The sequence below is a fragment of the Pristiophorus japonicus genome, chromosome 1 (genome assembly GCF_044704955.1).
Source record: "Pristiophorus japonicus isolate sPriJap1 chromosome 1, sPriJap1.hap1, whole genome shotgun sequence".
NCBI classification, from domain to species: domain Eukaryota; kingdom Metazoa; phylum Chordata; class Chondrichthyes; family Pristiophoridae; genus Pristiophorus; species Pristiophorus japonicus.
The window spans coordinates 476,895,419-476,918,723 of NC_091977.1; the positions used below are offsets into that span (position 1 = coordinate 476,895,419).

The following is a 23,305-nucleotide window of genomic DNA, read 5'->3' on the forward strand; positions in this document are numbered from 1 at the left end:
ACAGTGGAGAATGCAGGCATTGATCCCACTGTCTCACACATGCAAAGTAAGCGCTCTCCCATTTGAGCAAATTCCTCATTCACATCTGGTATTAGCTCCCAGTTTGCATCTGACTCGCCCCTTATCACTTGCCTCCTCGCTTCCACGACCAGCAGAAATCTCCTGCTTCAGGTTGGCCTGCTCCCTGAACACTTTTCATGCTTTGCTCCAATCGACGTTACTGAGCAATAGCAAGCGAGCAAGGGCAGGACTGGAAGCCACGGATATGGTGAAAGATACCAAGAAGAGCTCGAGCCTGCGGAAGGGAAGCGAGTTGAGCGTAATGTCGCAGCCGCCACGAGCGTGAGGGAGCAAGCGAGAGCCCTTTCTGACTGATGGACAGATGATTCTATTGCCTGAGGCTTTGCCTGAAAGAAAGTGCTGCCTCTTTTCATGCATTGCTGCTCAAAGGCACTCCCTGCTGACACACAGATGCAAGTGTTCAAGCAAAACGGCGAAGGCACTGTCCTGTGCCTCAGCTGCAACATGTTCAGCTGTAAACTGCTCGTCATATTAAGAGCTCTGCCTTCAGCGAATTGCCACTTACCACACACATACATACTTCAAAAGAATGCTCACTGCTTCAAGCCGGAGTGCAACCAACTACCTAAGCACGACTTTGCTTTGCTTTGTTTTCTACTGCACTGCTCCGCTCTCCCACCTGTGAATCGAAGGGATGCGACAGAGGTGCCTCTCTTTGGTGATTGTCTGCCTCATGCCTTGGAATCTGCCCGTCCTGTGCACCTGCTGATGTTGCAGCTATTTTTCACAGACTGGGCCAGTGGCGCAATGGATAACGCGTCTGACTACAGATCAGAAGATTGTAGGTTCGACTCCTACCTGGCTCGAGTATTTTTGCAATCTTTGCATTATGGCTTTGGATGCCACGTAAGCGAACATATTTGGTCAAACTGTCCAGCTCTTAAACTGGGAAGTACCTTCTTAGTGCAGTAGGCAGCACGTCAGTCTCATAATCTGAAGGTCCTGAATTCAATCCTTAGAAAAGGCATTGATACTTGTAAAGATGTTTTTCCTTCTTTCCATTTCAGCTGCATGCTTGCAAAAATCGAGAAGTTTTGCTGCGACAGCACACCAAAGGATTTGATGTCCCTCAGCCTGCGGTGACCTTCAGAAGCAGATGGGCTCACCCACACCTGACACAACTCTTGTGTCTGAACTATTAACTGAGCCAAAAGAACAGTGGAGAATGCAGGCATTGATCCCACTGCTTCACACATGCAAAGTCAGCGCTCTCTCATTTGAGCAAATTCCCCATTCACATCTGGTATTAGCTCCCAGTTTGCATCTGACTCGCCCCTTATCACTTGCCTCCTCGCTTCCACGACCAGCAGAAATCTCATGCTTCAGGTTGGCCCGCTCCCTGAACACTTTTCATGCTTTGCTCCAATTGCTCCAATCGACGTTACTGAGCAATAGCAAGCGAGCAAGGGCAGGACTGGAAGCCACGGATATGGTGAAAGACGCCAAGAAGAGCTCGAGCCTGCGGAAGGGAAGCGAGTTGAGCCGCCACGAGCGTGAGGGAGCAAGCGAGAGGCCTGTCTGACTGATGGACAGATGATTCTATTGCCTGAGGCTTTGCCTGAAAGAAAGTGCTGCCTCTTTTCATGCATTGCTGCTCAAAGGCACTCCCTGCTGACACACAGATGCAAGTGTTCAAGCAAAACGGCGAAGGCACTGTCCTGTGCCTCAGCTGCAACATGTTCAGCTGTAAACTGCTCGTCATATTAAGAGCTCTGCCTTCAGCGAATTGCCACTTACCACACACATACATACTTCAAAAGAATGCTCACTGCTTCAAGCCGGAGTGCAACCAACTACCTAAGCACGACTTTGCTTTGCTTTGTTTTCTACTGCACTGCTCCGCTCTCCCACCTGTGAATCGAAGGGATGTGACAGAGATGCCTCTCTTTGGTGATTGTCTGCCTCATGCCTTGTAATCTGCCCGTCCTGTGCACCTGCTGATGTCGCAGCTATTTTTCACAAACTGGGCCAGTGGCGCAATGGATATCGCGTCTGACTACGGTTCAGAAGATTGTAGGTTCGACTCCTACCTGGCTCGAGTATTTTTGCAATCTTTGCATTATGGCTTTGGATGCCACGTAAGCGAACATATTTGGTCAAACTGTCCAGCTCGTAAACTGGTAAGTACCTTCTTAGTGCAGTAGGCAGCACGTCAGTCACATAATCTGAAGGTCCTCAGTTCAATCCTCAGAGAAAGGCATTGATACTTGTAAAGATGTCTTTCCTTCTTTCCATTTCAGCTGCATGCATGCAAAAATCGAGAAGCTTTGCTGCGACAGCACACCAAAGGATTTGATGTCCCTCAGCCTGCGGTGACCTTCAGAAGCAGATGGGCTCACCCACACCTGACACAACTCTTGTGTCTGAACTATTAACTGAGCCAAAAGAACAGTGGAGAATGCAGGCATTGATCCCACTGTCTCACACATGCAAAGTAAGCGCTCTCCCATTTGAGCAAATTCCTCATTCACATCTGGTATTAGCTCCCAGTTTGCATCTGACTCGCCCCTTATCACTTGCCTCCTCGCTTCCACGACCAGCAGAAATCTCCTGCTTCAGGTTGGCCTGCTCCCTGAACACTTTTCATGCTTTGCTCCAATCGACGTTACTGAGCAATAGCAAGCGAGCAAGGGCAGGACTGGAAGCCACGGATATGGTGAAAGATACCAAGAAGAGCTCGAGCCTGCGGAAGGGAAGCGAGTTGAGCGTAATGTCGCAGCCGCCACGAGCGTGAGGGAGCAAGCGAGAGCCCTTTCTGACTGATGGACAGATGATTCTATTGCCTGAGGCTTTGCCTGAAAGAAAGTGCTGCCTCTTTTCATGCATTGCTGCTCAAAGGCACTCCCTGCTGACACACAGATGCAAGTGTTCAAGCAAAACGGCGAAGGCACTGTCCTGTGCCTCAGCTGCAACATGTTCAGCTGTAAACTGCTCGTCATATTAAGAGCTCTGCCTTCAGCGAATTGCCACTTACCACACACATACATACTTCAAAAGAATGCTCACTGCTTCAAGCCGGAGTGCAACCAACTACCTAAGCACGACTTTGCTTTGCTTTGTTTTCTACTGCACTGCTCCGCTCTCCCACCTGTGAATCGAAGGGATGCGACAGAGGTGCCTCTCTTTGGTGATTGTCTGCCTCATGCCTTGGAATCTGCCCGTCCTGTGCACCTGCTGATGTTGCAGCTATTTTTCACAGACTGGGCCAGTGGCGCAATGGATAACGCGTCTGACTACAGATCAGAAGATTGTAGGTTCGACTCCTACCTGGCTCGAGTATCTTTGCATTATGGCTTTGGATGCCACGTAAGCGAACATATTTGGTCAAACTGTCCAGCTCTTAAACTGGGAAGTACCTTCTTAGTGCAGTAGGCAGCACGTCAGTCTCATAATCTGAAGGTCCTGAATTCAATCCTTAGAAAAGGCATTGATACTTGTAAAGATGTTTTTCCTTCTTTCCATTTCAGCTGCATGCTTGCAAAAATCGAGAAGTTTTGCTGCGACAGCACACCAAAGGATTTGATGTCCCTCAGCCTGCGGTGACCTTCAGAAGCAGATGGGCTCACCCACACCTGACACAACTCTTGTGTCTGAACTATTAACTGAGCCAAAAGAACAGTGGAGAATGCAGGCATTGATCCCACTGCTTCACACATGCAAAGTCAGCGCTCTCTCATTTGAGCAAATTCCCCATTCACATCTGGTATTAGCTCCCAGTTTGCATCTGACTCGCCCCTTATCACTTGCCTCCTCGCTTCCACGACCAGCAGAAATCTCATGCTTCAGGTTGGCCCGCTCCCTGAACACTTTTCATGCTTTGCTCCAATTGCTCCAATCGACGTTACTGAGCAATAGCAAGCGAGCAAGGGCAGGACTGGAAGCCACGGATATGGTGAAAGACGCCAAGAAGAGCTCGAGCCTGCGGAAGGGAAGCGAGTTGAGCCGCCACGAGCGTGAGGGAGCAAGCGAGAGGCCTGTCTGACTGATGGACAGATGATTCTATTGCCTGAGGCTTTGCCTGAAAGAAAGTGCTGCCTCTTTTCATGCATTGCTGCTCAAAGGCACTCCCTGCTGACACACAGATGCAAGTGTTCAAGCAAAACGGCGAAGGCACTGTCCTGTGCCTCAGCTGCAACATGTTCAGCTGTAAACTGCTCGTCATATTAAGAGCTCTGCCTTCAGCGAATTGCCACTTACCACACACATACATACTTCAAAAGAATGCTCACTGCTTCAAGCCGGAGTGCAACCAACTACCTAAGCACGACTTTGCTTTGCTTTGTTTTCTACTGCACTGCTCCGCTCTCCCACCTGTGAATCGAAGGGATGTGACAGAGGTGCCTCTCTTTGGTGATTGTCTGCCTCATGCCTTGTAATCTGCCCGTCCTGTGCACCTGCTGATGTCGCAGCTATTTTTCACAAACTGGGCCAGTGGCGCAATGGATATCGCGTCTGACTACGGTTCAGAAGATTGTAGGTTCGACTCCTACCTGGCTCGAGTATTTTTGCAATCTTTGCATTATGGCTTTGGATGCCACGTAAGCGAACATATTTGGTCAAACTGTCCAGCTCGTAAACTGGTAAGTACCTTCTTAGTGCAGTAGGCAGCACGTCAGTCACATAATCTGAAGGTCCTCAGTTCAATCCTCAGAGAAAGGCATTGATACTTGTAAAGATGTCTTTCCTTCTTTCCATTTCAGCTGCATGCATGCAAAAATCGAGAAGTTTTGCTGCGACAGCACATCAAAGGATTTGATGTCCCTCAGCCTGCGGTGACCTTCAGAAGCAGATGGGCTCACCCACACCTGACACAACTCTTGTGTCTGAACTATTAACTGAGCCAAAAGAACAGTGGAGAATGCAGGCATTGATCCCACTGCCTCACACATGCAAAGTAAGCGCTCTCCCATTTGAGCAAATTCCCCATTCACATCTGGTATTAGCTCCCAGTTTGCACCTGACTCGCCCCTTATCACTTGCCTCCTCGCTTCCACGACCAGCAGAAATCTCCTGCTTCAGGTTGGCCTGCTCCCTGAACACTTTTCATGCTTTGCTCCAATCGACGTTACTGAGCAATAGCAAGCGAGCAAGGGCAGGACTGGAAGCCACGGATATGGTGAAAGACGCCAAGAAGAGCTCGAGCCTGCGGAAGGAAAGCGAGTTGAGCGCAACGTCGCAGCCGCCACGAGCGTGAGGGAGCAAGCGAGAGGCCTATCTGACTGATGGACAGATGATTCTATTGCCTGAGGCTTTGCCTGAAAGAAAGTGTTGCCTCTTTTCATGCATTGCTGCTCAAAGGCACTCCCTGCTGACACACAGATGCAAGTGTTCAAGCAAAACGGCGAAGGCACTGTCCTGTGCCTCAGCTGCAACATGTTCAGCTGTAAAATGCTCGTCATATTAAGAGCTCTGCCTTTAGCGAATTGCCACTTACCACACACATACATACTTCAAAAGAATGCTCACTGCTTCAAGCCGCAGTGCAACCAACTACCTAAGCACGACTTTGCTTTGCTTTGTTTTCTACTGCACTGCTCCGCTCTCCCACCTGTGAATCGAAGGGATGCGACAGAGGTGCCTCTCTTTGGTGATTGTCTGCCTCATGCCTTGTAATCTGCCCGTCCTGTGCACCTGCTGATGTCGCAGCTATTTTTCACAAACTGGGCCAGTGGCGCAATGGATATCGCGTCTGACTACGGATCAGACGATTGTAGGTTCGACTCCTACCTGGCTTGAGTATTTTTGCAATCTTTGCATTATGGCTTTGGATTCCACGTAAGCGAACATATGTGGTCAAACTGTCCAGCTCTTAAACACGTAAGTACCTTCTTAGTGCAGTAGGCAGCACGTCAGTCTCATAATCTGAAGGTCCTGAGTTCAATCCTTAGAAAAGGCATTGATACTTGTAAAGATGTTTTTCCTTCTTTCCATTTCAGCTGCATGCATGCAAAAATCGAGAAGTTTTGCTGCGACAGCACACCAAAGGATTTGATGTCCCTCAGCCTGCGGTGACCTTCAGAAGCAGATGGGCTCACCCACACCTGACACAACTCTTGTGTCTGAACTATTCACTGAGCCAAAAGAACAGTGGAGAATGCAGGCATTGATCCCACTGCCTCACACATGCAAAGTAAGCGCTCTCCCATTTGAGCAAATTCCCCATTCACATCTGGTATTAGCTCCCAGTTTGCATCTGAATCGCCCCTTATCACTGGCCTCCTCCCTTCCACGACCAGCAGAAATCTCCTGCTTCAGGTTGGCCTGCTCCCTGAACACTTTTCATGCTTTGCTCCAATCGACGTTACTGAGCAATAGCAAGCGAGCAAGGGCAGGACTGGAAGCCACGGATATGGTGAAAGATACCAAGAAGAGCTCGAGCCTGCGGAAGGGAAGCGAGTTGAGCGTAATGTCGCAGCCGCCACGAGCGTGAGGGAGCAAGCGAGAGCCCTTTCTGACTGATGGACAGATGATTCTATTGCCTGAGGCTTTGCCTGAAAGAAAGTGCTGCCTCTTTTCATGCATTGCTGCTCAAAGGCACTCCCTGCTGACACACAGATGCAAGTGTTCAAGCAAAACGGCGAAGGCACTGTCCTGTGCCTCAGCTGCAACATGTTCAGCTGTAAACTGCTCGTCATATTAAGAGCTCTGCCTTCAGCGAATTGCCACTTACCACACACATACATACTTCAAAAGAATGCTCACTGCTTCAAGCCGGAGTGCAACCAACTACCTAAGCACGACTTTGCTTTGCTTTGTTTTCTACTGCACTGCTCCGCTCTCCCACCTGTGAATCGAAGGGATGCGACAGAGGTGCCTCTCTTTGGTGATTGTCTGCCTCATGCCTTGGAATCTGCCCGTCCTGTGCACCTGCTGATGTTGCAGCTATTTTTCACAGACTGGGCCAGTGGCGCAATGGATAACGCGTCTGACTACAGATCAGAAGATTGTAGGTTCGACTCCTACCTGGCTCGAGTATTTTTGCAATCTTTGCATTATGGCTTTGGATGCCACGTAAGCGAACATATTTGGTCAAACTGTCCAGCTCTTAAACTGGGAAGTACCTTCTTAGTGCAGTAGGCAGCACGTCAGTCTCATAATCTGAAGGTCCTGAATTCAATCCTTAGAAAAGGCATTGATACTTGTAAAGATGTTTTTCCTTCTTTCCATTTCAGCTGCATGCTTGCAAAAATCGAGAAGTTTTGCTGCGACAGCACACCAAAGGATTTGATGTCCCTCAGCCTGCGGTGACCTTCAGAAGCAGATGGGCTCACCCACACCTGACACAACTCTTGTGTCTGAACTATTAACTGAGCCAAAAGAACAGTGGAGAATGCAGGCATTGATCCCACTGCTTCACACATGCAAAGTCAGCGCTCTCTCATTTGAGCAAATTCCCCATTCACATCTGGTATTAGCTCCCAGTTTGCATCTGACTCGCCCCTTATCACTTGCCTCCTCGCTTCCACGACCAGCAGAAATCTCATGCTTTAGGTTGGCCCGCTCCCTGAACACTTTTCATGCTTTGCTCCAATTGCTCCAATCGACGTTACTGAGCAATAGCAAGCGAGCAAGGGCAGGACTGGAAGCCACGGATATGGTGAAAGACGCCAAGAAGAGCTCGAGCCTGCGGAAGGGAAGCGAGTTGAGCCGCCACGAGCGTGAGGGAGCAAGCGAGAGGCCTGTCTGACTGATGGACAGATGATTCTATTGCCTGAGGCTTTGCCTGAAAGAAAGTGCTGCCTCTTTTCATGCATTGCTGCTCAAAGGCACTCCCTGCTGACACACAGATGCAAGTGTTCAAGCAAAACGGCGAAGGCACTGTCCTGTGCCTCAGCTGCAACATGTTCAGCTGTAAACTGCTCGTCATATTAAGAGCTCTGCCTTCAGCGAATTGCCACTTACCACACACATACATACTTCAAAAGAATGCTCACTGCTTCAAGCCGGAGTGCAACCAACTACCTAAGCACGACTTTGCTTTGCTTTGTTTTCTACTGCACTGCTCCGCTCTCCCACCTGTGAATCGAAGGGATGTGACAGAGGTGCCTCTCTTTGGTGATTGTCTGCCTCATGCCTTGTAATCTGCCCGTCCTGTGCACCTGCTGATGTCGCAGCTATTTTTCACAAACTGGGCCAGTGGCGCAATGGATATCGCGTCTGACTACGGTTCAGAAGATTGTAGGTTCGACTCCTACCTGGCTCGAGTATTTTTGCAATCTTTGCATTATGGCTTTGGATGCCACGTAAGCGAACATATTTGGTCAAACTGTCCAGCTCGTAAACTGGTAAGTACCTTCTTAGTGCAGTAGGCAGCACGTCAGTCACATAATCTGAAGGTCCTCAGTTCAATCCTCAGAGAAAGGCATTGATACTTGTAAAGATGTCTTTCCTTCTTTCCATTTCAGCTGCATGCATGCAAAAATCGAGAAGTTTTGCTGCGACAGCACACCAAAGGATTTGATGTCCCTCAGCCTGCGGTGACCTTCAGAAGCAGATGGGCTCACCCACACCTGACACAACTCTTGTGTCTGAACTATTAACTGAGCCAAAAGAACAGTGGAGAATGCAGGCATTGATCCCACTGCCTCACACATGCAATGTAAGCGCTCTCCCATTTGAGCAAATTCCCCATTCACATCTGGTATTAGCTCCCAGTTTGCATCTGACTAGCCCTTATCACTTGCCTCCTCGCTTCCACGACCAGCAGAAATCTCCTGCTTCAGGTTGGCCTGCTCCCTGAACACTTTTCATGCTTTGCTCCAATCGACGTTACTGAGCAATAGCAAGCGAGCAAGGGCAGGACTGGAAGCCACGGATATGGTGAAAGACGCCAAGAAGAGCTCGAGCCTGCGGAAGGGAAGCGAGTTGAGCGTAACGTCGCAGCCGCCACGAGCGTGAGGGAGCAAGCGAGAGGCCTGTCTGACTGATGGACAGATGATTCTATTGCCTGAGGCTTTGCCTGAAAGAAAGTGTTGCCTCTTTTCATGCATTGCTGCTCAAAGGCACTCCCTGCTGACACACAGATGCAAGTGTTCAAGCAAAACGGCGAAGGCACTGTCCTGTGCCTCAGCTGCAACATGTTCAGCTGTAAAATGCTCGTCATATTAAGAGCTCTGCCTTTAGCGAATTGCCACTTACCACACACATACATACTTCAAAAGAATGCTCACTGCTTCAAGCCGCAGTGCAACCAACTACCTAAGCACGACTTTGCTTTGCTTTGTTTTCTACTGCACTGCTCCGCTCTCCCACCTGTGAATCGAAGGGATGCGACAGAGGTGCCTCTCTTTGGTGATTGTCTGCCTCATGCCTTGTAATCTGCCCGTCCTGTGCACCTGCTGATGTCGCAGCTATTTTTCACAAACTGGGCCAGTGGCGCAATGGATATCGCGTCTGACTACGGATCAGACGATTGTAGGTTCGACTCCTACCTGGCTTGAGTATTTTTGCAATCTTTGCATTATGGCTTTGGATTCCACGTAAGCGAACATATGTGGTCAAACTGTCCAGCTCTTAAACACGTAAGTACCTTCTTAGTGCAGTAGGCAGCACGTCAGTCTCATAATCTGAAGGTCCTGAGTTCAATCCTTAGAAAAGGCATTGATACTTGTAAAGATGTTTTTCCTTCTTTCCATTTCAGCTGCATGCATGCAAAAATCGAGAAGTTTTGCTGCGACAGCACACCAAAGGATTTGATGTCCCTCAGCCTGCGGTGACCTTCAGAAGCAGATGGGCTCACCCACACCTGACACAACTCTTGTGTCTGAACTATTCACTGAGCCAAAAGAACAGTGGAGAATGCAGGCATTGATCCCACTGCCTCACACATGCAAAGTAAGCGCTCTCCCATTTGAGCAAATTCCCCATTCACATCTGGTATTAGCTCCCAGTTTGCATCTGAATCGCCCCTTATCACTGGCCTCCTCCCTTCCACGACCAGCAGAAATCTCCTGCTTCAGGTTGGCCTGCTCCCTGAACACTTTTCATGCTTTGCTCCAATCGACGTTACTGAGCAATAGCAAGCGAGCAAGGGCAGGACTGGAAGCCACGGATATGGTGAAAGATACCAAGAAGAGCTCGAGCCTGCGGAAGGGAAGCGAGTTGAGCGTAATGTCGCAGCCGCCACGAGCGTGAGGGAGCAAGCGAGAGCCCTTTCTGACTGATGGACAGATGATTCTATTGCCTGAGGCTTTGCCTGAAAGAAAGTGCTGCCTCTTTTCATGCATTGCTGCTCAAAGGCACTCCCTGCTGACACACAGATGCAAGTGTTCAAGCAAAACGGCGAAGGCACTGTCCTGTGCCTCAGCTGCAACATGTTCAGCTGTAAACTGCTCGTCATATTAAGAGCTCTGCCTTCAGCGAATTGCCACTTACCACACACATACATACTTCAAAAGAATGCTCACTGCTTCAAGCCGGAGTGCAACCAACTACCTAAGCACGACTTTGCTTTGCTTTGTTTTCTACTGCACTGCTCCGCTCTCCCACCTGTGAATCGAAGGGATGCGACAGAGGTGCCTCTCTTTGGTGATTGTCTGCCTCATGCCTTGGAATCTGCCCGTCCTGTGCACCTGCTGATGTTGCAGCTATTTTTCACAGACTGGGCCAGTGGCGCAATGGATAACGCGTCTGACTACAAATCAGAAGATTGTAGGTTCGACTCCTACCTGGCTCGAGTATTTTTGCAATCTTTGCATTATGGCTTTGGATGCCACGTAAGCGAACATATTTGGTCAAACTGTCCAGCTCTTAAACTGGGAAGTACCTTCTTAGTGCAGTAGGCAGCACGTCAGTCTCATAATCTGAAGGTCCTGAATTCAATCCTTAGAAAAGGCATTGATACTTGTAAAGATGTTTTTCCTTCTTTCCATTTCAGCTGCATGCTTGCAAAAATCGAGAAGTTTTGCTGCGACAGCACACCAAAGGATTTGATGTCCCTCAGCCTGCGGTGACCTTCAGAAGCAGATGGGCTCACCCACACCTGACACAACTCTTGTGTCTGAACTATTAACTGAGCCAAAAGAACAGTGGAGAATGCAGGCATTGATCCCACTGCTTCACACATGCAAAGTCAGCGCTCTCTCATTTGAGCAAATTCCCCATTCACATCTGGTATTAGCTCCCAGTTTGCATCTGACTCGCCCCTTATCACTTGCCTCCTCGCTTCCACGACCAGCAGAAATCTCATGCTTCAGGTTGGCCCGCTCCCTGAACACTTTTCATGCTTTGCTCCAATTGCTCCAATCGACGTTACTGAGCAATAGCAAGCGAGCAAGGGCAGGACTGGAAGCCACGGATATGGTGAAAGACGCCAAGAAGAGCTCGAGCCTGCGGAAGGGAAGCGAGTTGAGCCGCCACGAGCGTGAGGGAGCAAGCGAGAGGCCTATCTGACTGATGGACAGATGATTCTATTGCCTGAGGCTTTGCCTGAAAGAAAGTGCTGCCTCTTTTCATGCATTGCTGCTCAAAGGCACTCCCTGCTGACACACAGATGCAAGTGTTCAAGCAAAACGGCGAAGGCACTGTCCTGTGCCTCAGCTGCAACATGTTCAGCTGTAAACTGCTCGTCATATTAAGAGCTCTGCCTTCAGCGAATTGCCACTTACCACACACATACATACTTCAAAAGAATGCTCACTGCTTCAAGCCGGAGTGCAACCAACTACCTAAGCACGACTTTGCTTTGCTTTGTTTTCTACTGCACTGCTCCGCTCTCCCACCTGTGAATCGAAGGGATGTGACAGAGGTGCCTCTCTTTGGTGATTGTCTGCCTCATGCCTTGTAATCTGCCCGTCCTGTGCACCTGCTGATGTCGCAGCTATTTTTCACAAACTGGGCCAGTGGCGCAATGGATATCGCGTCTGACTACGGTTCAGAAGATTGTAGGTTCGACTCCTACCTGGCTCGAGTATTTTTGCAATCTTTGCATTATGGCTTTGGATGCCACGTAAGCGAACATATTTGGTCAAACTGTCCAGCTCGTAAACTGGTAAGTACCTTCTTAGTGCAGTAGGCAGCACGTCAGTCACATAATCTGAAGGTCCTCAGTTCAATCCTCAGAGAAAGGCATTGATACTTGTAAAGATGTCTTTCCTTCTTTCCATTTCAGCTGCATGCATGCAAAAATCGAGAAGTTTTGCTGCGACAGCACACCAAAGGATTTGATGTCCCTCAGCCTGCGGTGACCTTCAGAAGCAGATGGGCTCACCCACACCTGACACAACTCTTGTGTCTGAACTATTAACTGAGCCAAAAGAACAGTGGAGAATGCAGGCATTGATCCCACTGCCTCACACATGCAATGCAAGCGCTCTCCCATTTGAGCAAATTCCCCATTCACATCTGGTATTAGCTCCCAGTTTGCATCTGAATCGCCCCTTATCACTGGCCTCCTCCCTTCCACGACCAGCAGAAATCTCCTGCTTCAGGTTGGCCTGCTCCCTGAACACTTTTCATGCTTTGCTCCAATCGACGTTACTGAGCAATAGCAAGCGAGCAAGGGCAGGACTGGAAGCCACGGATATGGTGAAAGACGCCAAGAAGAGCTCGAGCCTGCGGAAGGGAAGCGAGTTGAGCCGTCACGAGCGTGAGGGAGCAAGCGAGAGGCCTGTCTGACTGATGGACAGATGATTCTATTGCCTGAGGCTTTGCCTGAAAGAAAGTGCTGCCTCTTTTCATGCATTGCTGCTCAAAGGCACTCCCTGCTGACACACAGATGCAAGTGTTCAAGCAAAACGGCGAAGGCACTGTCCTGTGCCTCAGCTGCAACATGTTCAGCTGTAAACTGCTCGTCATATTAAGAGCTCTGCCTTCAGCGAATTGCCACTTACCACACACATACATACTTCAAAAGAATGCTCACTGCTTCAAGCCGGAGTGCAACCAACTACCTCAGGACGACTTTGCTTTGCTTTGTTTTCTACTGCACTGCTCCGCTCTCCCACCTGTGAATCGAAGGGATGTGACAGAGGTGCCTCTCTTTGGTGATTGTCTGCCTCATGCCTTGTAATCTGCCCGTCCTGTGCACCTGCTGATGTCGCAGCTATTTTTCACAAACTGGGCCAGTGGCGCAATGGATATCGCGTCTGACTACGGTTCAGAAGATTGTAGGTTCGACTCCTACCTGGCTCGAGTATTTTTGCAATCTTTGCATTATGGCTTTGGATGCCACGTAAGCGAACATATTTGGTCAAACTGTCCAGCTCGTAAACTGGTAAGTACCTTCTTAGTGCAGTAGGCAGCACGTCAGTCACATAATCTGAAGGTCCTCAGTTCAATCCTCAGAGAAAGGCATTGATACTTGTAAAGATGTCTTTCCTTCTTTCCATTTCAGCTGCATGCATGCAAAAATCGAGAAGTTTTGCTGCGACAGCACATCAAAGGATTTGATGTCCCTCAGCCTGCGGTGACCTTCAGAAGCAGATGGGCTCACCCACACCTGACACAACTCTTGTGTCTGAACTATTAACTGAGCCAAAAGAACAGTGGAGAATGCAGGCATTGATCCCACTGCCTCACACATGCAAAGTAAGCGCTCTCCCATTTGAGTAAATTCCCCATTCACATCTGGTATTAGCTCCCAGTTTGCACCTGACTCGCCCCTTATCACTTGCGTCCTCGCTTCCACGACCAGCAGAAATCTCCTGCTTCAGGTTGGCCTGCTCCCTGAACACTTTTCATGCTTTGCTCCAATCGACGTTACTGAGCAATAGCAAGCGAGCAAGGGCAGGACTGGAAGCCACGGATATGGTGAAAGACGCCAAGAAGAGCTCGAGCCTGCGGAAGGGAAGCGAGTTGAGCGCAACGTCGCAGCCGCCACGAGCGTGAGGGAGCAAGCGAGAGGCCTATCTGACTGATGGACAGATGATTCTATTGCCTGAGGCTTTGCCTGAAAGAAAGTGTTGCCTCTTTTCATGCATTGCTGCTCAAAGGCACTCCCTGCTGACACACAGATGCAAGTGTTCAAGCAAAACGGCGAAGGCACTGTCCTGTGCCTCAGCTGCAACATGTTCAGCTGTAAAATGCTCGTCATATTAAGAGCTCTGCCTTTAGCGAATTGCCACTTACCACACACATACATACTTCAAAAGAATGCTCACTGCTTCAAGCCGCAGTGCAACCAACTACCTAAGCACGACTTTGCTTTGCTTTGTTTTCTACTGCACTGCTCCGCTCTCCCACCTGTGAATCGAAGGGATGCGACAGAGGTGCCTCTCTTTGGTGATTGTCTGCCTCATGCCTTGTAATCTGCCCGTCCTGTGCACCTGCTGATGTCGCAGCTATTTTTCACAAACTGGGCCAGTGGCGCAATGGATATCGCGTCTGACTACGGATCAGACGATTGTAGGTTCGACTCCTACCTGGCTTGAGTATTTTTGCAATCTTTGCATTATGGCTTTGGATTCCACGTAAGCGAACATATGTGGTCAAACTGTCCAGCTCTTAAACACGTAAGTACCTTCTTAGTGCAGTAGGCAGCACGTCAGTCTCATAATCTGAAGGCCCTGAGTTCAATCCTTAGAAAAGGCATTGATACTTGTAAAGATGTTTTTCCTTCTTTCCATTTCAGCTGCATGCATGCAAAAATCGAGAAGTTTTGCTGCGACAGCACACCAAAGGATTTGATGTCCCTCAGCCTGCGGTGACCTTCAGAAGCAGATGGGCTCACCCACACCTGACACAACTCTTGTGTCTGAACTATTCACTGAACCAAAAGAACAGTGGAGAATGCAGGCATTGATCCCACTGCCTCACACATGCAAAGTAAGCGCTCTCCCATTTGAGCAAATTCCCCATTCACATCTGGTATTAGCTCCCAGTTTGCATCTGAATCGCCCCTTATCACTGGCCTCCTCCCTTCCACGACCAGCAGAAATCTCCTGCTTCAGGTTGGCCTGCTCCCTGAACACTTTTCATGCTTTGCTCCAATCGACGTTACTGAGCAATAGCAGGCGATCAAGGGCAGCACTGGAAGCCACGGATATGGTGAAAGACGCCAAGAAGAGCTCGAGCCTGCGGAAGGGAAGCGAGTTGAGCGTAACGTCGCAGCCGCCACGAGCGTGAGGGAGCAAGCGAGAGGCCTGTCTGACTGATGGACAGATGATTCTATTGCCTGAGGCTTTGCCTGAAAGAAAGTGCTGCCTCTTTTCATGCATTGCTGCTCAAAGGCACTCCCTGCTGACACACAGATGCAAGTGTTCAAGCAAAACGGCGAAGGCACTGTCCTGTGCCTCAGCTGCAACATGTTCAGCTGTAAACTGCTCGTCATATTAAGAGCTCTGCCTTCAGCGAATTGCCACTTACCACACACATACATACTTCAAAAGAATGCTCACTGCTTCAAGCCGGAGTGCAACCAACTACCTCAGGACGACTTTGCTTTGCTTTTTTTTCTACTGCACTGCTCCGCTCTCCCACCTGTGAATCGAAGGGATGCGACAGAGGTGCCTCTCTTTGGTGATTGTCTGCCTCATGCCTTGTAATCTGCCCGTCCTGTGCACCTGCTGATGTCGCAGCTAGTTTTCACAGACTGGGCCAGTGGCGCAATGGATATCGCGTCTGACTACGGTTCAGAAGATTGTAGGTTCGACTCCTACCTGGCTCGAGTATTTTTGCAATCTTTGCATTATGGCTTTGGATGCCACGTAAGCGAACATATTTGGTCAAACTGTCCAGCTCGTAAACTGGTAAGTACCTTCTTAGTGCAGTAGGCAGCACGTCAGTCACATAATCTGAAGGTCCTCAGTTCAATCCTCAGAGAAAGGCATTGATACTTGTAAAGATGTCTTTCCTTCTTTCCATTTCAGCTGCATGCATGCAAAAATCGAGAAGTTTTGCTGCGACAGCACATCAAAGGATTTGATGTCCCTCAGCCTGCGGTGACCTTCAGAAGCAGATGGGCTCACCCACACCTGACACAACTCTTGTGTCTGAACTATTAACTGAGCCAAAAGAACAGTGGAGAATGCAGGCATTGATCCCACTGCCTCACACATGCAAAGTAAGCGCTCTCCCATTTGAGTAAATTCCTCATTCACATCTGGTATTAGCTCCCAGTTTGCACCTGACTCGCCCCTTATCACTTGCCTCCTCGCTTCCACGACCAGCAGAAATCTCCTGCTTCAGGTTGGCCTGCTCCCTGAACACTTTTCATGCTTTGCTCCAATCGACGTTACTGAGCAATAGCAAGCGAGCAAGGGCAGGACTGGAAGCCACGGATATGGTGAAAGACGCCAAGAAGAGCTCGAGCCTGCGGAAGGGAAGCGAGTTGAGCGCAACGTCGCAGCCGCCACGAGCGTGAGGGAGCAAGCGAGAGGCCTATCTGACTGATGGACAGATGATTCTATTGCCTGAGGCTTTGCCTGAAAGAAAGTGTTGCCTCTTTTCATGCATTGCTGCTCAAAGGCACTCCCTGCTGACACACAGATGCAAGTGTTCAAGCAAAACGGCGAAGGCACTGTCCTGTGCCTCAGCTGCAACATGTTCAGCTGTAAAATGCTCGTCATATTAAGAGCTCTGCCTTTAGCGAATTGCCACTTACCACACACATACATACTTCAAAAGAATGCTCACTGCTTCAAGCCGCAGTGCAACCAACTACCTAAGCACGACTTTGCTTTGCTTTGTTTTCTACTGCACTGCTCCGCTCTCCCACCTGTGAATCGAAGGGATGCGACAGAGGTGCCTCTCTTTGGTGATTGTCTGCCTCATGCCTTGTAATCTGCCCGTCCTGTGCACCTGCTGATGTCGCAGCTATTTTTCACAAACTGGGCCAGTGGCGCAATGGATATCGCGTCTGACTACGGATCAGACGATTGTAGGTTCGACTCCTACCTGGCTTGAGTATTTTTGCAATCTTTGCATTATGGCTTTGGATTCCACGTAAGCGAACATATGTGGTCAAACTGTCCAGCTCTTAAACACGTAAGTACCTTCTTAGTGCAGTAGGCAGCACGTCAGTCTCATAATCTGAAGGTCCTGAGTTCAATCCTTAGAAAAGGCATTGATACTTGTAAAGATGTTTTTCCTTCTTTCCATTTCAGCTGCATGCATGCAAAAATCGAGAAGTTTTGCTGCGACAGCACACCAAAGGATTTGATGTCCCTCAGCCTGCGGTGACCTTCAGAAGCAGATGGGCTCACCCACACCTGACACAACTCTTGTGTCTGAACTATTCACTGAGCCAAAAGAACAGTGGAGAATGCAGGCATTGATCCCACTGCCTCACACATGCAAAGTAAGCGCTCTCCCATTTGAGCAAATTCCCCATTCACATCTGGTATTAGCTCCCAGTTTGCATCTGAATCGCCCCTTATCACTGGCCTCCTCCCTTCCACGACCAGCAGAAATCTCCTGCTTCAGGTTGGCCTGCTCCCTGAACACTTTTCATGCTTTGCTCCAATCGACGTTACTGAGCAATAGCAGGCGAGCAAGGGCAGCACTGGAAGCCACGGATATGGTGAAAGACGCCAAGAAGAGCTCGAGCCTGCGGAAGGGAAGCGAGTTGAGCGTAACGTCGCAGCCGCCACGAGCGTGAGGGAGCAAGCGAGAGGCCTGTCTGACTGATGGACAGATGATTCTATTGCCTGAGGCTTTGCCTGAAAGAAAGTGCTGCCTCTTTTCATGCATTGCTGCTCAAAGGCACTCCCTGCTGACACACAGATGCAAGTGTTCAAGCAAAACGGCGAAGGCACTGTCCTGTGCCTCAGCTGCAACATGTTCAGCTGTAAAATGCTCGTCATATTAAGAGCTCTGCCTTTAGCGAATTGCCACTTACCACACACATACATACTTCAAAAGAATGCTCACTGCTTCAAGCCGGAGTGCAACCAACTACCTAAGCACGACTTTGCTTTGCTTTGTTTTCTACTGCACTGCTCCGCTCTCCCACCTGTGAATCGAAGGGATGCGACAGAGGTGCCTCTCTTTGGTGATTGTCTGCCTCATGCCTTGTAATCTGCCCGTCCTGTGCACCTGCTGATGTCGCAGCTATTTTTCACAGACTGGGCCAGTGGCGCAATGGATAACACGTCTGACTACGGATCAGAAGATTGTCGGTTCGACTCCTACCTGGCTTGAGTATCTTTGCATTATGGCTTTGGATTCCACGTAAGCGAACATATGTGGTCAAACTGTCCAGCTCTTAAACTGGGAAGTACCTTCTTAGTGTAGTAGGCAGCACGTCAGTCTCATTATCTGAAGGTCCTCAATTCAATCCTTAGAGAAGGCATTGATACTTGTAAAGATGTTTTTCCTTCTTTCCATTTCAGCTGCATGCATGCAAAAATCGAGAAGTTTTGCTGCGACAGCACACCAAAGGATTTGATGTCCCTCAGCCTGCGGTGACCTTCAGAAGCAGATGGGCTCACCCACACCTGACACAACTCTTGTATCTGAACTATTCACTGAGCCAAAAGAACAGTGGAGAATGCAGGCATTGATCCCACTGCCTCACACATGCAAAGTAAGCGCTCTCCCATTTGAGCAAATTCCCCATTCACATCTGGTATTAGCTCCCAGTTTGCATCTGAATCGCCCCTTATCACTGGCCTCCTCCCTTCCACGACCAGCAGAAATCTCCTGCTTCAGGTTGGCCTGCTCCCTGAACAATTTTCATGCTTTGCTCCAATCGACGTTACTGAGCAATAGCAAGCGAGCAAGGGCAGGACTGGAAGCCACGGATATGGTGAAAGATACCAAGAAGAGCTCGAGCCTGCGGAAGGGAAGCGAGTTGAGCGTAATGTCGCAGCCGCCACGAGCGTGAGGGAGCAAGCGAGAGCCCTTTCTGACTGATGGACAGATGATTCTATTGCCTGAGGCTTTGCCTGAAAGAAAGTGCTGCCTCTTTTCATGCATTGCTGCTCAAAGGCACTCCCTGCTGACACACAGATGCAAGTGTTCAAGCAAAACGGCGAAGGCACTGTCCTGTGCCTCAGCTGCAACATGTTCAGCTGTAAACTGCTCGTCATATTAAGAGCTCTGCCTTCAGCGAATTGCCACTTACCACACACATACATACTTCAAAAGAATGCTCACTGCTTCAAGCCGGAGTGCAACCAACTACCTAAGCACGACTTTGCTTTGCTTTGTTTTCTACTGCACTGCTCCGCTCTCCCACCTGTGAATCGAAGGGATGCGACAGAGGTGCCTCTCTTTGGTGATTGTCTGCCTCATGCCTTGTAATCTGCCCGTCCTGTGCACCTGCTGATGTCGCAGCTATTTTTCACAGACTGGGCCAGTGGCACAATGGATAACGCGTCTGACGACGGATCAGAAGATTGTAGGTTCGACTCCTACCTGGCTTGAGTATTTTTGCAATCTTTGCATTATGGCTTTGGATGCCACGTAAGCGAACATATTTGGTCAAACTGTCCAGCTCTTAAACTGGTAAGTGCCTTCTTAGTGCATTAGGCAGCACGTCAGTCTCGTTATCTAAAGGTCCTCAGTTCAATCCTTAGAGAAGGCATTGATACTTGTAAAGATGTTTTTCCTTCTTTCCATTTCAGCTGCATGCATGCAAAAATCGAGAAGTTTTGCTGCGACAGCACACCAAAGGATTTGATGTCCCTCAGCCTGCGGTGACCTTCAGAAGCAGATGGGCTCACCCACACCTGACACAACTCTTGTGTCTGAACTATTAACTGAGCCAAAAGAACAGTGGAGAATGCAGGCATTGATCCCACTGTCTCACACATGCAAAGTAAGCGCTCTCCCATTTGAGCAAATTCCTCATTCACATCTGGTATTAGCTCCCAGTTTGCATCTGACTCGCCCCTTATCACTTGCCTCCTCGCTTCCACGACCAGCAGAAATCTCCTGCTTCAGGTTGGCCCGCTCCCTGAACACTTTTCATGCTTTGCTCCAATCGACGTTACTGAGCAATAGCAGGCGAGCAAGGGCAGCACTGGAAGCCACGGATATGGTGAAAGACGCCAAGAAGAGCTCGAGCCTGCGGAAGGGAAGCGAGTTGAGCGTAACGTCGCAGCCGCCACGAGCGTGAGGGAGCAAGCGAGAGGCCTGTCTGACTGATGGACAGATGATTCTATTGCCTGAGGCTTTGCCTGAAAGAAAGTGCTGCCTCTTTTCATGCATTGCTGCTCAAAGGCACTCCCTGCTGACACACAGATGCAAGTGTTCAAGCAAAACGGCGAAGGCACTGTCCTGTGCCTCAGCTGCAACATGTTCAGCTGTAAACTGCTCGTCATATTAAGAGCTCTGCCTTCAGCGAATTGCCACTTACCACACACATACATACTTCAAAAGAATGCTCACTGCTTCAAGCCGGAGTGCAACCAACTACCTAAGCACGACTTTGCTTTGCTTTGTTTTCTACTGCACTGCTCTGCTCTCCCACCTGTGAATCGAAGGGATGTGACAGAGGTGCCTCTCTTTGGTGATTGTCTGCCTCATGCCTTGTAATCTGCCCGTCCTGTGCACCTGCTGATGTCGCAGCTATTTTTCACAAACTGGGCCAGTGGCGCAATGGATATCGCGTCTGACTACGGTTCAGAAGATTGTAGGTTCGACTCCTACCTGGCTCGAGTATTTTTGCAATCTTTGCATTATGGCTTTGGATGCCACGTAAGCGAACATATTTGGTCAAACTGTCCAGCTCGTAAACTGGTAAGTACCTTCTTAGTGCAGTAGGCAGCACGTCAGTCACATAATCTGAAGGTCCTCAGTTCAATCCTCAGAGAAAGGCATTGATACTTGTAAAGATGTCTTTCCTTCTTTCCATTTCAGCTGCATGCATGCAAAAATCGAGAAGTTTTGCTGCGACAGCACATCAAAGGATTTGATGTCCCTCAGCCTGCGGTGACCTTCAGAAGCAGATGGGCTCACCCACACCTGACACAACTCTTGTGTCTGAACTATTAACTGAGCCAAAAGAACAGTGGAGAATGCAGGCATTGATCCCACTGCCTCACACATGCAAAGTAAGCGCTCTCCCATTTGAGCAAATTCCCCATTCACATCTGGTATTAGCTCCCAGTTTGCACCTGACTCGCCCCTTATCACTTGCCTCCTCGCTTCCACGACCAGCAGAAATCTCCTGCTTCAGGTTGGCCTGCTCCCTGAACACTTTTCATGCTTTGCTCCAATCGACGTTACTGAGCAATAGCAAGCGAGCAAGGGCAGGACTGGAAGCCACGGATATGGTGAAAGACGCCAAGAAGAGCTCGAGCCTGCGGAAGGGAAGCGAGTTGAGCGCAACGTCGCAGCCGCCACGAGCGTGAGGGAGCAAGCGAGAGGCCTATCTGACTGATGGACAGATGATTCTATTGCCTGAGGCTTTGCCTGAAAGAAAGTGTTGCCTCTTTTCATGCATTGCTGCTCAAAGGCACTCCCTGCTGACACACAGATGCAAGTGTTCAAGCAAAACGGCGAAGGCACTGTCCTGTGCCTCAGCTGCAACATGTTCAGCTGTAAAATGCTCGTCATATTAAGAGCTCTGCCTTTAGCGAATTGCCACTTACCACACACATACATACTTCAAAAGAATGCTCACTGCTTCAAGCCGCAGTGCAACCAACTACCTAAGCACGACTTTGCTTTGCTTTGTTTTCTACTGCACTGCTCCGCTCTCCCACCTGTGAATCGAAGGGATGCGACAGAGGTGCCTCTCTTTGGTGATTGTCTGCCTCATGCCTTGTAATCTGCCCGTCCTGTGCACCTGCTGATGTCGCAGCTATTTTTCACAAACTGGGCCAGTGGCGCAATGGATATCGCGTCTGACTACGGATCAGACGATTGTAGGTTCGACTCCTACCTGGCTTGAGTATTTTTGCAATCTTTGCATTATGGCTTTGGATTCCACGTAAGCGAACATATGTGGTCAAACTGTCCAGCTCTTAAACACGTAAGTACCTTCTTAGTGCAGTAGGCAGCACGTCAGTCTCATAATCTGAAGGTCCTGAGTTCAATCCTTAGAAAAGGCATTGATACTTGTAAAGATGTTTTTCCTTCTTTCCATTTCAGCTGCATGCATGCAAAAATCGAGAAGTTTTGCTGCGACAGCACACCAAAGGATTTGATGTCCCTCAGCCTGCGGTGACCTTCAGAAGCAGATGGGCTCACCCACACCTGACACAACTCTTGTGTCTGAACTATTCACTGAGCCAAAAGAACAGTGGAGAATGCAGGCATTGATCCCACTGCCTCACACATGCAAAGTAAGCGCTCTCCCATTTGAGCAAATTCCCCATTCACATCTGGTATTAGCTCCCAGTTTGCATCTGAATCGCCCCTTATCACTGGCCTCCTCCCTTCCACGACCAGCAGAAATCTCCTGCTTCAGGTTGGCCTGCTCCCTGAACACTTTTCATGCTTTGCTCCAATCGACGTTACTGAGCAATAGCAGGCGAGCAAGGGCAGCACTGGAAGCCACGGATATGGTGAAAGACGCCAAGAAGAGCTCGAGCCTGCGGAAGGGAAGCGAGTTGAGCGTAACGTCGCAGCCGCCACGAGCGTGAGGGAGCAAGCGAGAGGCCTGTCTGACTGATGGACAGATGATTCTATTGCCTGAGGCTTTGCCTGAAAGAAAGTGCTGCCTCTTTTCATGCATTGCTGCTCAAAGGCACTCCCTGCTGACACACAGATGCAAGTGTTCAAGCAAAACGGCGAAGGCACTGTCCTGTGCCTCAGCTGCAACATGTTCAGCTGTAAAATGCTCGTCATATTAAGAGCTCTGCCTTTAGCGAATTGCCACTTACCACACACATACATACTTCAAAAGAATGCTCACTGCTTCAAGCCGGAGTGCAACCAACTACCTAAGCACGACTTTGCTTTGCTTTGTTTTCTACTGCACTGCTCCGCTCTCCCACCTGTGAATCGAAGGGATGCGACAGAGGTGCCTCTCTTTGGTGATTGTCTGCCTCATGCCTTGTAATCTGCCCGTCCTGTGCACCTGCTGATGTCGCAGCTATTTTTCACAGACTGGGCCAGTGGCGCAATGGATAACACGTCTGACTACGGATCAGAAGATTGTCGGTTCGACTCCTACCTGGCTTGAGTATCTTTGCATTATGGCTTTGGATTCCACGTAAGCGAACATATGTGGTCAAACTGTCCAGCTCTTAAACTGGGAAGTACCTTCTTAGTGTAGTAGGCAGCACGTCAGTCTCATTATCTGAAGGTCCTCAATTCAATCCTTAGAGAAGGCATTGATACTTGTAAAGATGTTTTTCCTTCTTTCCATTTCAGCTGCATGCATGCAAAAATC

At 49.3% G+C, this 23,305-nt stretch overlaps 16 non-coding genes across 16 annotated transcripts; all 16 read left to right on the forward strand.

Moving 5' to 3' along the window:
* Nucleotides 1-814: 814 nt before the first annotated feature.
* On the forward strand, nucleotides 815-887 carry trnac-aca (transfer RNA cysteine (anticodon ACA)). The gene has a single exon. It is a non-coding gene; the product is annotated as a tRNA-Cys (tRNA).
* A 1,159-nt stretch (nucleotides 888-2,046) lies between these two features.
* On the forward strand, nucleotides 2,047-2,119 carry trnar-acg (transfer RNA arginine (anticodon ACG)). The gene has a single exon. It is a non-coding gene; the product is annotated as a tRNA-Arg (tRNA).
* A 1,164-nt stretch (nucleotides 2,120-3,283) lies between these two features.
* On the forward strand, nucleotides 3,284-3,356 carry trnac-aca (transfer RNA cysteine (anticodon ACA)). The gene has a single exon. It is a non-coding gene; the product is annotated as a tRNA-Cys (tRNA).
* Nucleotides 3,357-4,506: 1,150 nt separating this feature from the next.
* On the forward strand, nucleotides 4,507-4,579 carry trnar-acg (transfer RNA arginine (anticodon ACG)). The gene has a single exon. It is a non-coding gene; the product is annotated as a tRNA-Arg (tRNA).
* Nucleotides 4,580-5,743: 1,164 nt separating this feature from the next.
* trnar-acg (transfer RNA arginine (anticodon ACG)) lies at nucleotides 5,744-5,816 on the forward strand. Its single transcript has one exon. It is a non-coding gene; the product is annotated as a tRNA-Arg (tRNA).
* A 1,163-nt stretch (nucleotides 5,817-6,979) lies between these two features.
* On the forward strand, nucleotides 6,980-7,052 carry trnac-aca (transfer RNA cysteine (anticodon ACA)). The gene has a single exon. It is a non-coding gene; the product is annotated as a tRNA-Cys (tRNA).
* Nucleotides 7,053-8,211: 1,159 nt separating this feature from the next.
* trnar-acg (transfer RNA arginine (anticodon ACG)) lies at nucleotides 8,212-8,284 on the forward strand. The gene has a single exon. It is a non-coding gene; the product is annotated as a tRNA-Arg (tRNA).
* Nucleotides 8,285-9,447: 1,163 nt separating this feature from the next.
* trnar-acg (transfer RNA arginine (anticodon ACG)) lies at nucleotides 9,448-9,520 on the forward strand. Its single transcript has one exon. It is a non-coding gene; the product is annotated as a tRNA-Arg (tRNA).
* Nucleotides 9,521-10,683: 1,163 nt separating this feature from the next.
* trnac-aca (transfer RNA cysteine (anticodon ACA)) lies at nucleotides 10,684-10,756 on the forward strand. The gene has a single exon. It is a non-coding gene; the product is annotated as a tRNA-Cys (tRNA).
* Nucleotides 10,757-11,915: 1,159 nt separating this feature from the next.
* On the forward strand, nucleotides 11,916-11,988 carry trnar-acg (transfer RNA arginine (anticodon ACG)). Its single transcript has one exon. It is a non-coding gene; the product is annotated as a tRNA-Arg (tRNA).
* Nucleotides 11,989-13,139: 1,151 nt separating this feature from the next.
* trnar-acg (transfer RNA arginine (anticodon ACG)) lies at nucleotides 13,140-13,212 on the forward strand. The gene has a single exon. It is a non-coding gene; the product is annotated as a tRNA-Arg (tRNA).
* A 1,164-nt stretch (nucleotides 13,213-14,376) lies between these two features.
* trnar-acg (transfer RNA arginine (anticodon ACG)) lies at nucleotides 14,377-14,449 on the forward strand. Its single transcript has one exon. It is a non-coding gene; the product is annotated as a tRNA-Arg (tRNA).
* A 1,163-nt stretch (nucleotides 14,450-15,612) lies between these two features.
* Nucleotides 15,613-15,685, forward strand: trnar-acg (transfer RNA arginine (anticodon ACG)). Its single transcript has one exon. It is a non-coding gene; the product is annotated as a tRNA-Arg (tRNA).
* A 1,164-nt stretch (nucleotides 15,686-16,849) lies between these two features.
* Nucleotides 16,850-16,922, forward strand: trnar-acg (transfer RNA arginine (anticodon ACG)). The gene has a single exon. It is a non-coding gene; the product is annotated as a tRNA-Arg (tRNA).
* A 3,626-nt stretch (nucleotides 16,923-20,548) lies between these two features.
* trnar-acg (transfer RNA arginine (anticodon ACG)) lies at nucleotides 20,549-20,621 on the forward strand. The gene has a single exon. It is a non-coding gene; the product is annotated as a tRNA-Arg (tRNA).
* Nucleotides 20,622-21,785: 1,164 nt separating this feature from the next.
* On the forward strand, nucleotides 21,786-21,858 carry trnar-acg (transfer RNA arginine (anticodon ACG)). Its single transcript has one exon. It is a non-coding gene; the product is annotated as a tRNA-Arg (tRNA).
* The last annotated feature ends 1,447 nt before the right edge of the window (nucleotides 21,859-23,305 follow it).